The sequence below is a fragment of the Eschrichtius robustus genome, chromosome Y (assembly GCF_028021215.1).
Source record: "Eschrichtius robustus isolate mEscRob2 chromosome Y, mEscRob2.pri, whole genome shotgun sequence".
In the NCBI taxonomy this organism is placed as follows: Eukaryota; Metazoa; Chordata; class Mammalia; order Artiodactyla; family Eschrichtiidae; genus Eschrichtius; species Eschrichtius robustus.
In genome coordinates, this window is record NC_090846.1 from 2451492 (window position 1) to 2467625 (window position 16134).

Here is a 16134-nt window from a genome sequence, read left to right on the forward strand (position 1 = left end):
AGGACAGTAAGCCACGGATAAACCCACACTCCTTTCAATTTGATAAAGGAGGCAAGAGTATACAATGGAGAACAGATAGCCTCTTCAATAATGGTTCTGGAGAAACTGCACAGCTACATGTAAAAGCATGAAATTGCAACACTTCTTAACTCCATACACAAAAATAAACTGCAAATCGATTAAAGACCTAAATGTAAGGCCAGACACGTTAAAACTCTTAGAAGAAAACAAAGGCAGAACGCTCGGTGACATAAATCACACAAAGACGTTTTGGGAGCCCCCTCATAAAGAACTGGAAATAAAAACAGAAAGAAACAAATGGGACCTAGTGAAACTGTAAAGCTTTTGCACAGCGAAGGAAATGAAAATCAGGATGAAAAGACAACCCTCAGAATGGGAGAAAATATTTGTAAACGAAACCACTGACAAAGGATTAATCTCCACGGAGCTCATGCAACTCAATATCACAAAGACAAACAACCCAATCCAAAAGAGGACAGAAGACCGAAAAAGATATTTCTACAAAGCGTATATACTCTTTGCCAACAAACCCATGAAACAATGCTCAACATCACTAATCATTAGAGAAATGCAGATCAAAACAACAATGGGGGAGGAACTTGAAGATGACGGAGGAGGGAGAGGCGGAGATCACTTTCCTCCCCACAGATTCATCAGAAATAAATCTGCAGGAAGAACCGCTCTTATAGAACGGCCACTGAACGCTGGCCGAAGACCTCACACCTCCCAAAGGGCAAGAAACTCCCCACGAACCTGGGTAGGGGAAAAGAGGAGAGAAATAACAGAGACAAGAGACTAGGGACGGGACTTGCAACAATGGGAAGCAGCTGTGAAGGAGGAAAGGTTTCCACACACTAGAAAGCCCCTTCGCAGGCGGACACTGTGTGTAACGGAGTGGGGAAGCTTCGGAGCCACGGAGGAGAGCCCAGCAACTGGGGTGCGGAGGGCAAAGTGGACAGATTCCCCCACAGAGGAGTGATGCCGACCAGAGCTCACCAGCCGGAGAGGCTTGTCTGTTCACCTGCCGGGGAAGGAGGGGGTTGGAGGCTGAGGCTGCGGTTTCAGCCGCATGCCACGGTGAGGACTGGGGCTGGCGGCATGAACACAGCCTGAGGGTGCTAGTGTGCCCTGGCTAGCTCAGAGGGAGTCCTGGAAAAGTCCTGCAACTGCGTAAGAGAAAAGGGAATTTTTCTTCCCAATTTGTTTCCTGGTGCGTGAGGAGAGTGTATTAAGAGCGCCGCGTAATGGAGCTCCAGAGATGGGCGTGAGGTGCGGCTATCAGCGCGGATCCCAGAGACTGGCATGAGGCGTAAGGCTGCTGCGGCCGACACCAAGAAGCCTGTGAGCAAAGACAGGCCACTATCCACAGTGCCCCTGCCGGGGGCTTCTGCAGCCCGCCACTGATAGGGTCCCGTGATCCAGGGACAACTTCCCTGGGAGGATGCACGGTGCGCCTCAGGCTGCTGCAAAGTCACGATGCGCTCTACCGCTACAGGCTGACTGCTATTCCGTACAACTCACTCCCCCGGCCTGAGGGAGACACAGCCCCCCATGAGCTTCTCCTTTAACCCTGTCCTCTCTGAGGAAAGAACAGAGGCCCTCAAGCGACCTACACAAAGGGGCGGATCCAAATCCAAAGCTGAAGCCCGGGTGTTGTGCGGAAAAGAAGAGAAAGGGAAATGTGTCTCAGCAGCTTCAGGAAGAGCGGGTTAAATCCCCACTTTCAACCTGAAGGAACCTGCATCTGTGGATTACCTGAGTACACAATGAATCATCCCAAAATCGAGGTGGTGGCCTTTGGGAGCAAAGATATATTTTATTCCCACTTTTTCTCTTTTTTTGAGTGTCTATGTGTATGCTTCTGTTTGTGATTTTTGTCTGTAAAGCTTAGCTTTAACCATTGGTGCCAGGGTTCTGCCCGTCTGTTTTCTTATTTTTACGTTTAAAATATTTTCTTAAAAATTATGTTTTATGTTAACGACTTGACTTTATTTTATTTGACATAATTGTGTGTTCGTTTATCCTCTGTCTTTGTTTCTTTCTCTTTTTGGTCCCTTGTATTCTGAGCCATGTGGATGAAATTCTCTTGGTGCTCCAACCAGGAGTCAGTGCTGCGTCTCTGAGGTGGGAGAGCCAACCTCACGACACTGGTCCACAGGAGACCTTACAGCTCCATGTCATATCAAACGGAGCAAATCTCCCAGAGATTTCCATCTCAACGCCAAGATCCACCTTCACTCAACGACCAGCAAGCTACAGTGCTGGAAACCGTATGCCAAACAACGAGTAAGACAGGAACACAGCCCCATCCATTATCAGAGAGGATGCCTAAAATCGCAGTAAGGCCACAGACACCCAACCACACACCACCAGACGTGGAACTGCCCAGCAGAAAGACAAGATCCAGCTTCATCCACCAGAAGACAGGCACAACTCCCCTCCACCAAGAAGCCTACACAACCCACTGAACAAACTTAGCCACCTGGGACAGACACCAAAAACAAAGATAACTATGAAGCTGCAGCCTGTGAAAAGGAGACCCCAAGCAGTGAATTAAGCAAAAAGAGGAGACAGAAAAACACACAGCAGATGAAGGAGCAACTTAAACCCCACCAGACCTAACAAATGAAGAGGAAATAGGCAGTCTACCTGAAAAATTAGTCAGAATAATGAGAGTAAAGATGATCCAAAATCTTGGCAGTAGCATCGAGAAAATACAAGAAACTTTCCACAAGGACCTAGAAGAACTGAAGGGCAAACGAACAATAATGAAGAAAACAATAAATGAAATTAAAAATTTTCTAGAAGTGATCAATAGCAGAAAGGCTCTGGCAGAAGAACGGATAAGTTCCCTGGAAGATAACATAGTTTAACTAACTACTGCAGAGCAGTATGAAGACATAAGAATGAAAAGATTGAGGACAGTCTCAGAGACCTCTGGAACAACATTAAATGCACCAACATTCGAATCAGACGGGTCTCAGAAGAAGAAGAGAAAAAGAAAGGGACTGAGAAAATATTCAGAAAGAGTATAGTTGAAAACTTCTCTAATATGGGAAAGGAAAGCGTTAAGCACGTCCAGGAAGCTCAGAGAGTCCCAAACAGGAGAAATCCAAGGAGAAACACTCCAAGACACATATTCATCAAACTATCAAAAATGAAAAGAAAGAAAAGGTATTAAAAGCAGCAAGGGAAAAGCAACAAATACCACATGTGGGAATCCCCATAAAATTAACAGCTGATCTTTCAGCAGAAATTCTGCAAGACAGTAGGGGGTGGCAGGACATATTTCAAGTGATTAAAGGAAAAGACGCTACCAGAAAACTACCAGAACTAATCAATGAATTTGGTACAGTGACAGGATACAAAGTTAATGCACAAAAATCTCTTGCATTACTATGCACTACTGAAGAAAAATCCGAAAGAGAAATTAAGGAAACACTCTCCTTTACCATTGCTACAAAACGAATACCATACTTGAGAGTAAACGCACCAAAGAGATAAAATACATGTGTGAAGAAAACCATGACATGCTGATGAAAGAAATTAAAGGTGACACAAAGAGATGGAGACATATACCATGTTTTCGGACTGGTAGAAACAACATTGCAAACATGACTATGCTACACAAAGCAATCTACAGTTCATTGCAATGCCTATCGAACTACCAATGGCATTTGTCACAGAACTAGAACAAAATATTTCAGCATTCGTGTGGAAACACAAAAGAGCCTGAAGAGCCAAAGGATCTTGAGAAAGAAAAACAGAGCTGGAGGAATCAGGTTCCCTGGCTTCAGACTATAAAAAAAAAATCTATAATAATAAAGAGGGTATGCTACTTGCTCACAAACAGAAGTGTAGATCAATGAAACAGGACAGTAAGCCACGGATAAACACACACTCCTTTCTATTTGATAAAGGAGGCAAGAGTATACAATAGAGAACAGATAGCCTCTTCAATAATGGTTCTGGGGAAACTGCACAGCTACATGCAAAAGCATGAAATTACAACACTTCTTAACTCCATACACAAAAATAAACTGCAAATCGATTAAAGACCTAAATGTAAGGCCAGACACGTTAAAACTCTTAGAAGAAAACAAAGGCTGAACACTCGGTGACATAAATCACACAAAGACGTTTTGGGAGCCCCCTCATAGAGAACTGGAAATAAAAACAGAAAGAAACAAATGGGACGTAGTGAAACTGTAAAGCTTTTGCACAGTGAAGGAAATGAAAATCAGGATGAAAAGACAACCCTCAGAATGGGAGAAAATTTTTGTAAACGAAGCCACTGACAAAGGATTAATCTCCACGGAGCTCATGCAACTCAATATCAGAAAGACAAACAACCCAATGCAAAAGTGGACAGAAGACCGAAAAAGATATTTCTCCAAAGCAGATATACTCTTTGCCAACAAACCCATGAAACAATGTTCAACATCACTAATCATTAGAGAAATGCAGATCAAAACAACAATGGGGGAGGAACTGGAAAATGACGGAAGAGTGAGAGGCGGAGATCACTTTCCTCCCCACAGATTCATCAGAAAAAATCTGCAGGAAGAACCGCTCTTATAGAATGGCCACTGAACGCTGACCGAAGACCTCACACCTCCCAAAGGGCAAGAAACTCCCCACGTAGCTGGGTAGGGGAAAAGAGGTGAGAAATAACAAAGACAAGAGACTAGGGAAGGGACTTGCAACAGTGGGAAGCAGCTGTGAAGGAGGAAAGGTTTCCACACACTAGAAAGCCCCTTCGCAGGCGGACACTGTGTGTAACGGAGTGGGGAAGCTTGGGAGCCACGGAGGAGAGCCCAGCAACTGGGGTGCGGAGGGCAGTGTGGACAGATTCCCGCACAGAGGAGCGATGCCGACCAGAACTCACCAGCCTGAGAGGCTTGTCTGTTCACCTGCCGGGGAAGGCGGGGGTTGGAGGCTGAGGCTGCGGTTTCAGCCGCATGCCACGGTGAGGACTGGGGCTGGCGGCATGAACACAGCCTGAAGGGTGCTAGTGCGCCACGGCTAGCTCAGAGGGAGTCCTGGAAAAGTCCTGCAACTGCGTAAGAGACAAGGGAATTTTTCTTCCCAACTTGTTTCCTGGTGCGTGAGGAGAGTGTATTAAGAGCGCCGCGTAATGGAGCTCCAGAGATGGGCGTGAGGTGTGGCTATCAGCGCGGATCCCAGAGACTGTCATGAGACTTAAGGCTGCTGCGGCCGCCACCGAGAAGCCTGTGAGCAAAGACAGGCCACTATCCACAGTGCCCCTCCCGGGGGCTTCTGCAGCCCGCCACTGATAGGGTCCCGTGGTCCAGGGACAACTTCCCTGGGAGGATGCAGGGTGCGCCTCAGGCTGCTGCAAAGTCACGATGCGCTATACCGCTACAGGCTGACTCCTATTCCGTACTCCTCACTCCCCCGGCCTGAGGGAGACACAGCCCGCAATGAGCTTCTCCTTTAACCCTGTCCTGTCTGAGGAAAGAACAGAGGCCCTCAAGCGACTTACACAAAGGGGAGGATCCAAATCCAAAGCTGAAGCCCGGGAGCTGTGCGGACAAAGAAGAGAAAGGGAAATGTGTCTCAGCAGCCTCAGGAAGAGCGGGTTAAATCCCCACTTTCAACCTGAAGGAACCTGCATCTGTGGATTACCTGAGTACAAAATGAATCATCCCAAAATCGAGGTGGTGGCCTTTGGGAGCAAAGATATATTTTATTCCCACTTTTTCTCTTTTTTTGAGTGTCTATGTGTATGCTTCTGTTTGTGATTTTTGTCTGTAAAGCTTAGCTTTAACCATTGGTGCCAGGGTTCTGCCCGTCTGTTTTCTTATTTTTACGTTTAAAATATTTTCTTAAAAATTATGTTTTATGTTAACGACTTGACTTTATTTTATTTGACATAATTGTGTGTTCGTTTATCCTCTGTCTTTGTTTCTTTCTCTTTTTGGTCCCTTGTATTCTGAGCCATGTGGATGAAATTCTCTTGGTGCTCCAACCAGGAGTCAGTGCTGCGTCTCTGAGGTGGGAGAGCCAACCTCACGACACTGGTCCACAGGAGACCTTACAGCTCCATGTCATATCAAACGGAGCAAATCTCCCAGAGATTTCCATCTCAACGCCAAGATCCACCTTCACTCAACGACCAGCAAGCTACAGTGCTGGAAACCGTATGCCAAACAACGAGTAAGACAGGAACACAGCCCCATCCATTATCAGAGAGGATGCCTAAAATCGCAGTAAGGCCACAGACACCCAACCACACACCACCAGACGTGGAACTGCCCAGCAGAAAGACAAGATCCAGCTTCATCCACCAGAAGACAGGCACAACTCCCCTCCACCAAGAAGCCTACACAACCCACTGAACAAACTTAGCCACCTGGGACAGACACCAAAAACAAAGATAACTATGAAGCTGCAGCCTGTGAAAAGGAGACCCCAAGCAGTGAATTAAGCAAAAAGAGGAGACAGAAAAACACACAGCAGATGAAGGAGCAACTTAAACCCCACCAGACCTAACAAATGAAGAGGAAATAGGCAGTCTACCTGAAAAATTAGTCAGAATAATGAGAGTAAAGATGATCCAAAATCTTGGCAGTAGCATCGAGAAAATACAAGAAACTTTCCACAAGGACCTAGAAGAACTGAAGGGCAAACGAACAATAATGAAGAAAACAATAAATGAAATTAAAAATTTTCTAGAAGTGATCAATAGCAGAAAGGCTCTGGCAGAAGAACGGATAAGTTCCCTGGAAGATAACATAGTTTAACTAACTACTGCAGAGCAGTATGAAGACATAAGAATGAAAAGATTGAGGACAGTCTCAGAGACCTCTGGAACAACATTAAATGCACCAACATTCGAATCAGACGGGTCTCAGAAGAAGAAGAGAAAAAGAAAGGGACTGAGAAAATATTCAGAAAGAGTATAGTTGAAAACTTCTCTAATATGGGAAAGGAAAGCGTTAAGCACGTCCAGGAAGCTCAGAGAGTCCCAAACAGGAGAAATCCAAGGAGAAACACTCCAAGACACATATTCATCAAACTATCAAAAATGAAAAGAAAGAAAAGGTATTAAAAGCAGCAAGGGAAAAGCAACAAATACCACATGTGGGAATCCCCATAAAATTAACAGCTGATCTTTCAGCAGAAATTCTGCAAGACAGTAGGGGGTGGCAGGACATATTTCAAGTGATTAAAGGAAAAGACGCTACCAGAAAACTACCAGAACTAATCAATGAATTTGGTACAGTGACAGGATACAAAGTTAATGCACAAAAATCTCTTGCATTACTATGCACTACTGAAGAAAAATCCGAAAGAGAAATTAAGGAAACACTCTCCTTTACCATTGCTACAAAACGAATACCATACTTGAGAGTAAACGCACCAAAGAGATAAAATACATGTGTGAAGAAAACCATGACATGCTGATGAAAGAAATTAAAGGTGACACAAAGAGATGGAGACATATACCATGTTTTCGGACTGGTAGAAACAACATTGCAAACATGACTATGCTACACAAAGCAATCTACAGTTCATTGCAATGCCTATCGAACTACCAATGGCATTTGTCACAGAACTAGAACAAAATATTTCAGCATTCGTGTGGAAACACAAAAGAGCCTGAAGAGCCAAAGGATCTTGAGAAAGAAAAACAGAGCTGGAGGAATCAGGTTCCCTGGCTTCAGACTATAAAAAAAAAATCTATAATAATAAAGAGGGTATGCTACTTGCTCACAAACAGAAGTGTAGATCAATGAAACAGGACAGTAAGCCACGGATAAACACACACTCCTTTCTATTTGATAAAGGAGGCAAGAGTATACAATAGAGAACAGATAGCCTCTTCAATAATGGTTCTGGGGAAACTGCACAGCTACATGCAAAAGCATGAAATTACAACACTTCTTAACTCCATACACAAAAATAAACTGCAAATCGATTAAAGACCTAAATGTAAGGCCAGACACGTTAAAACTCTTAGAAGAAAACAAAGGCTGAACACTCGGTGACATAAATCACACAAAGACGTTTTGGGAGCCCCCTCATAGAGAACTGGAAATAAAAACAGAAAGAAACAAATGGGACGTAGTGAAACTGTAAAGCTTTTGCACAGTGAAGGAAATGAAAATCAGGATGAAAAGACAACCCTCAGAATGGGAGAAAATTTTTGTAAACGAAGCCACTGACAAAGGATTAATCTCCACGGAGCTCATGCAACTCAATATCAGAAAGACAAACAACCCAATGCAAAAGTGGACAGAAGACCGAAAAAGATATTTCTCCAAAGCAGATATACTCTTTGCCAACAAACCCATGAAACAATGTTCAACATCACTAATCATTAGAGAAATGCAGATCAAAACAACAATGGGGGAGGAACTGGAAAATGACGGAAGAGTGAGAGGCGGAGATCACTTTCCTCCCCACAGATTCATCAGAAAAAATCTGCAGGAAGAACCGCTCTTATAGAATGGCCACTGAACGCTGACCGAAGACCTCACACCTCCCAAAGGGCAAGAAACTCCCCACGAACCTGGGTAGGGGAAAAGAGGTGAGAAATAACAAAGACAAGAGACTAGGGAAGGGACTTGCAACAGTGGGAAGCAGCTGTGAAGGAGGAAAGGTTTCCACACACTAGAAAGCCCCTTCGCAGGCGGACACTGTGTGTAACGGAGTGGGGAAGCTTGGGAGCCACGGAGGAGAGCCCAGCAACTGGGGTGCGGAGGGCAGTGTGGACAGATTCCCGCACAGAGGAGCGATGCCGACCAGAACTCACCAGCCTGAGAGGCTTGTCTGTTCACCTGCCGGGGAAGGCGGGGGTTGGAGGCTGAGGCTGCGGTTTCAGCCGCATGCCACGGTGAGGACTGGGGCTGGCGGCATGAACACAGCCTGAAGGGTGCTAGTGCGCCACGGCTAGCTCAGAGGGAGTCCTGGAAAAGTCCTGCAACTGCGTAAGAGACAAGGGAATTTTTCTTCCCAACTTGTTTCCTGGTGCGTGAGGAGAGTGTATTAAGAGCGCCGCGTAATGGAGCTCCAGAGATGGGCGTGAGGTGTGGCTATCAGCGCGGATCCCAGAGACTGTCATGAGACTTAAGGCTGCTGCGGCCGCCACCGAGAAGCCTGTGAGCAAAGACAGGCCACTATCCACAGTGCCCCTCCCGGGGGCTTCTGCAGCCCGCCACTGATAGGGTCCCGTGGTCCAGGGACAACTTCCCTGGGAGGATGCAGGGTGCGCCTCAGGCTGCTGCAAAGTCACGATGCGCTATACCGCTACAGGCTGACTCCTATTCCGTACTCCTCACTCCCCCGGCCTGAGGGAGACACAGCCCGCAATGAGCTTCTCCTTTAACCCTGTCCTGTCTGAGGAAAGAACAGAGGCCCTCAAGCGACTTACACAAAGGGGAGGATCCAAATCCAAAGCTGAAGCCCGGGAGCTGTGCGGACAAAGAAGAGAAAGGGAAATGTGTCTCAGCAGCCTCAGGAAGAGCGGGTTAAATCCCCACTTTCAACCTGAAGGAACCTGCATCTGTGGATTACCTGAGTACAAAATGAATCATCCCAAAATCGAGGTGGTGGCCTTTGGGAGCAAAGATATATTTTATTCCCACTTTTTCTCTTTTTTTGAGTGTCTATGTGTATGCTTCTGTTTGTGATTTTTGTCTGTAAAGCTTAGCTTTAACCATTGGTGCCAGGGTTCTGCCCGTCTGTTTTCTTATTTTTACGTTTAAAATATTTTCTTAAAAATTATGTTTTATGTTAACGACTTGACTTTATTTTATTTGACATAATTGTGTGTTCGTTTATCCTCTGTCTTTGTTTCTTTCTCTTTTTGGTCCCTTGTATTCTGAGCCATGTGGATGAAATTCTCTTGGTGCTCCAACCAGGAGTCAGTGCTGCGTCTCTGAGGTGGGAGAGCCAACCTCACGACACTGGTCCACAGGAGACCTTACAGCTCCATGTCATATCAAACGGAGCAAATCTCCCAGAGATTTCCATCTCAACGCCAAGATCCACCTTCACTCAACGACCAGCAAGCTACAGTGCTGGAAACCGTATGCCAAACAACGAGTAAGACAGGAACACAGCCCCATCCATTATCAGAGAGGATGCCTAAAATCGCAGTAAGGCCACAGACACCCAACCACACACCACCAGACGTGGAACTGCCCAGCAGAAAGACAAGATCCAGCTTCATCCACCAGAAGACAGGCACAACTCCCCTCCACCAAGAAGCCTACACAACCCACTGAACAAACTTAGCCACCTGGGACAGACACCAAAAACAAAGATAACTATGAAGCTGCAGCCTGTGAAAAGGAGACCCCAAGCAGTGAATTAAGCAAAAAGAGGAGACAGAAAAACACACAGCAGATGAAGGAGCAACTTAAACCCCACCAGACCTAACAAATGAAGAGGAAATAGGCAGTCTACCTGAAAAATTAGTCAGAATAATGAGAGTAAAGATGATCCAAAATCTTGGCAGTAGCATCGAGAAAATACAAGAAACTTTCCACAAGGACCTAGAAGAACTGAAGGGCAAACGAACAATAATGAAGAAAACAATAAATGAAATTAAAAATTTTCTAGAAGTGATCAATAGCAGAAAGGCTCTGGCAGAAGAACGGATAAGTTCCCTGGAAGATAACATAGTTTAACTAACTACTGCAGAGCAGTATGAAGACATAAGAATGAAAAGATTGAGGACAGTCTCAGAGACCTCTGGAACAACATTAAATGCACCAACATTCGAATCAGACGGGTCTCAGAAGAAGAAGAGAAAAAGAAAGGGACTGAGAAAATATTCAGAAAGAGTATAGTTGAAAACTTCTCTAATATGGGAAAGGAAAGCGTTAAGCACGTCCAGGAAGCTCAGAGAGTCCCAAACAGGAGAAATCCAAGGAGAAACACTCCAAGACACATATTCATCAAACTATCAAAAATGAAAAGAAAGAAAAGGTATTAAAAGCAGCAAGGGAAAAGCAACAAATACCACATGTGGGAATCCCCATAAAATTAACAGCTGATCTTTCAGCAGAAATTCTGCAAGACAGTAGGGGGTGGCAGGACATATTTCAAGTGATTAAAGGAAAAGACGCTACCAGAAAACTACCAGAACTAATCAATGAATTTGGTACAGTGACAGGATACAAAGTTAATGCACAAAAATCTCTTGCATTACTATGCACTACTGAAGAAAAATCCGAAAGAGAAATTAAGGAAACACTCTCCTTTACCATTGCTACAAAACGAATACCATACTTGAGAGTAAACGCACCAAAGAGATAAAATACATGTGTGAAGAAAACCATGACATGCTGATGAAAGAAATTAAAGGTGACACAAAGAGATGGAGACATATACCATGTTTTCGGACTGGTAGAAACAACATTGCAAACATGACTATGCTACACAAAGCAATCTACAGTTCATTGCAATGCCTATCGAACTACCAATGGCATTTGTCACAGAACTAGAACAAAATATTTCAGCATTCGTGTGGAAACACAAAAGAGCCTGAAGAGCCAAAGGATCTTGAGAAAGAAAAACAGAGCTGGAGGAATCAGGTTCCCTGGCTTCAGACTATAAAAAAAAAATCTATAATAATAAAGAGGGTATGCTACTTGCTCACAAACAGAAGTGTAGATCAATGAAACAGGACAGTAAGCCACGGATAAACACACACTCCTTTCTATTTGATAAAGGAGGCAAGAGTATACAATAGAGAACAGATAGCCTCTTCAATAATGGTTCTGGGGAAACTGCACAGCTACATGCAAAAGCATGAAATTACAACACTTCTTAACTCCATACACAAAAATAAACTGCAAATCGATTAAAGACCTAAATGTAAGGCCAGACACGTTAAAACTCTTAGAAGAAAACAAAGGCTGAACACTCGGTGACATAAATCACACAAAGACGTTTTGGGAGCCCCCTCATAGAGAACTGGAAATAAAAACAGAAAGAAACAAATGGGACGTAGTGAAACTGTAAAGCTTTTGCACAGTGAAGGAAATGAAAATCAGGATGAAAAGACAACCCTCAGAATGGGAGAAAATTTTTGTAAACGAAGCCACTGACAAAGGATTAATCTCCACGGAGCTCATGCAACTCAATATCAGAAAGACAAACAACCCAATGCAAAAGTGGACAGAAGACCGAAAAAGATATTTCTCCAAAGCAGATATACTCTTTGCCAACAAACCCATGAAACAATGTTCAACATCACTAATCATTAGAGAAATGCAGATCAAAACAACAATGGGGGAGGAACTGGAAAATGACGGAAGAGTGAGAGGCGGAGATCACTTTCCTCCCCACAGATTCATCAGAAAAAATCTGCAGGAAGAACCGCTCTTATAGAATGGCCACTGAACGCTGACCGAAGACCTCACACCTCCCAAAGGGCAAGAAACTCCCCACGAACCTGGGTAGGGGAAAAGAGGTGAGAAATAACAAAGACAAGAGACTAGGGAAGGGACTTGCAACAGTGGGAAGCAGCTGTGAAGGAGGAAAGGTTTCCACACACTAGAAAGCCCCTTCGCAGGCGGACACTGTGTGTAACGGAGTGGGGAAGCTTGGGAGCCACGGAGGAGAGCCCAGCAACTGGGGTGCGGAGGGCAGTGTGGACAGATTCCCGCACAGAGGAGCGATGCCGACCAGAACTCACCAGCCTGAGAGGCTTGTCTGTTCACCTGCCGGGGAAGGCGGGGGTTGGAGGCTGAGGCTGCGGTTTCAGCCGCATGCCACGGTGAGGACTGGGGCTGGCGGCATGAACACAGCCTGAAGGGTGCTAGTGCGCCACGGCTAGCTCAGAGGGAGTCCTGGAAAAGTCCTGCAACTGCGTAAGAGACAAGGGAATTTTTCTTCCCAACTTGTTTCCTGGTGCGTGAGGAGAGTGTATTAAGAGCGCCGCGTAATGGAGCTCCAGAGATGGGCGTGAGGTGTGGCTATCAGCGCGGATCCCAGAGACTGTCATGAGACTTAAGGCTGCTGCGGCCGCCACCGAGAAGCCTGTGAGCAAAGACAGGCCACTATCCACAGTGCCCCTCCCGGGGGCTTCTGCAGCCCGCCACTGATAGGGTCCCGTGGTCCAGGGACAACTTCCCTGGGAGGATGCAGGGTGCGCCTCAGGCTGCTGCAAAGTCACGATGCGCTATACCGCTACAGGCTGACTCCTATTCCGTACTCCTCACTCCCCCGGCCTGAGGGAGACACAGCCCGCAATGAGCTTCTCCTTTAACCCTGTCCTGTCTGAGGAAAGAACAGAGGCCCTCAAGCGACTTACACAAAGGGGAGGATCCAAATCCAAAGCTGAAGCCCGGGAGCTGTGCGGACAAAGAAGAGAAAGGGAAATGTGTCTCAGCAGCCTCAGGAAGAGCGGGTTAAATCCCCACTTTCAACCTGAAGGAACCTGCATCTGTGGATTACCTGAGTACAAAATGAATCATCCCAAAATCGAGGTGGTGGCCTTTGGGAGCAAAGATATATTTTATTCCCACTTTTTCTCTTTTTTTGAGTGTCTATGTGTATGCTTCTGTTTGTGATTTTTGTCTGTAAAGCTTAGCTTTAACCATTGGTGCCAGGGTTCTGCCCGTCTGTTTTCTTATTTTTACGTTTAAAATATTTTCTTAAAAATTATGTTTTATGTTAACGACTTGACTTTATTTTATTTGACATAATTGTGTGTTCGTTTATCCTCTGTCTTTGTTTCTTTCTCTTTTTGGTCCCTTGTATTCTGAGCCATGTGGATGAAATTCTCTTGGTGCTCCAACCAGGAGTCAGTGCTGCGTCTCTGAGGTGGGAGAGCCAACCTCACGACACTGGTCCACAGGAGACCTTACAGCTCCATGTCATATCAAACGGAGCAAATCTCCCAGAGATTTCCATCTCAACGCCAAGATCCACCTTCACTCAACGACCAGCAAGCTACAGTGCTGGAAACCGTATGCCAAACAACGAGTAAGACAGGAACACAGCCCCATCCATTATCAGAGAGGATGCCTAAAATCGCAGTAAGGCCACAGACACCCAACCACACACCACCAGACGTGGAACTGCCCAGCAGAAAGACAAGATCCAGCTTCATCCACCAGAAGACAGGCACAACTCCCCTCCACCAAGAAGCCTACACAACCCACTGAACAAACTTAGCCACCTGGGACAGACACCAAAAACAAAGATAACTATGAAGCTGCAGCCTGTGAATAGGAGACCCCAAGCAGTGAATTAAGCAAAAAGAGGAGACAGAAAAACACACAGCAGATGAAGGAGCAACTTAAACCCCACCAGACCTAACAAATGAAGAGGAAATAGTCAGTCTACCTGAAAAATTAGTCAGAATAATGAGAGTAAAGATGATCCAAAATCTTGGCAGTAGCATAGAGAAAATACAAGAAACTTTCCACAAGGACCTAGAAGAACTGAAGGGCAAACGAACAATAATGAAGAAAACAATAAATGAAATTAAAAATTCTCTAGAAGTGATCAATAGCAGAAAGGCTCTGGCAGAAGAACGGATAAGTGCCCTGGAAGATAACATAGTTTAACTAACTACTGCAGAGCAGTATGAAGACATAAGAATGAAAAGATTGAGGACAGTCTCAGAGACCTCTGGAACAACATTAAATGCACCAACATTCGAATCAGACGGGTCCCAGAAGAAGAAGAGAAAAAGAAAGGGACTGAGAAATATTCAGAAAGAGTATAGTTGAAAACGTCTCTAATATGGGAAAGGAAAGCGTTAATCACGTCCAGGAAGCTCAGAGAGGCCCAAACAGGAGAAATCCAAGGAGAAACACTCCAAGACACATATTCATCAAACTATCAAAAATGAAATACAAAGAAAAGGTATTAAAAGCAGCAAGGGAAAAGCAACAAATACCACATGTGGGAATCCCCATAAAGTTAACAGCTGATCTTTCAGCAGAAATTCTGCAAGACAGTAGGGAGTGGCAGGACATATTTCAAGTGATTAAAGGAAAAAACCTACCACCAATGTGACTGTACTCAGCATGAATCTCATTCAGATTGGACGGAGAAAGTAAAAACTTTACAGACAAACCAAAGGTAGGAGAATTCAGCACCACCAAACCGTCTTTATCACAAATGATAAAGGAACTTCTCTAGGCAGGAAACACAAAGGAAATAAAAGACCTCCAATAACAAACCGAAAACAATTAAGTAAATGGGAACAGGAACATACACACGGATAATTGCCTTAAATGTAAATGGATTCAATGCTCCAACCCACACACATAGACTGGATGAAGGGATACAAAAACAAGACCGTTAAATATGATGTCTAGGAGCGACCCACTTTAGATCTAGGGACACATACAAACTGAAAGTGAGGGGATGGAAAAAGACATTCCAAGCAAATGGAAATCCAAGGAAACCTGGAGTGCCAATTCTCATATCACACGAAATAGACTTTAAGAGAAAGACTATTGCAGGAAACCAAGAAGAACACTACACACGGATGAAGGAATCAAACAAAGAAGGTGATAGAGCAAATGCAAATCCTTATGAAGCCAACGTAGTAGCACTTCAATACGTAAGATATATCCTAAAAGCCATCAAAGGGGAAACTGACAGTAACAGAAAAATAGTAGGGGACATTAACACCCCTCTTTCCCCAATGGACTGATCACCCAAAATGAAAATAAATAAGGAAACATGGGCTTCAGAGGACACATTGAACAAGAGGGACTTAACTGATATGTATATGACTTTCCTTTGCAAAACAACAGAAAACAGTTTCTTCTCAAGTGCTCATGGAACATTCTCCAGGATATATCATATCTTGGGTCAAACATAGAGCCTTAGTAAATTTAAGAAAACTGAAATAGTGTGAGGTCTAATATCCGACCACAGTGCCATGAAACTAGATATCAGTGAAAGGAAAAAAAGAACTGTAAACAATAGAAACACATGGAAGCTCAACAAAACGCTGTTAAATAATCAAGCAAGCACTTAAGAAAACAAAGATGAAATCACAAAATACTTGGCAAAAAATGACAATGCAAATACGACCACCCCAACCTATGGGATGCAGCAAAAGCAGTTCTAACAGGGAAGTTTAGAGCCATAAAATCCTCCATCAAG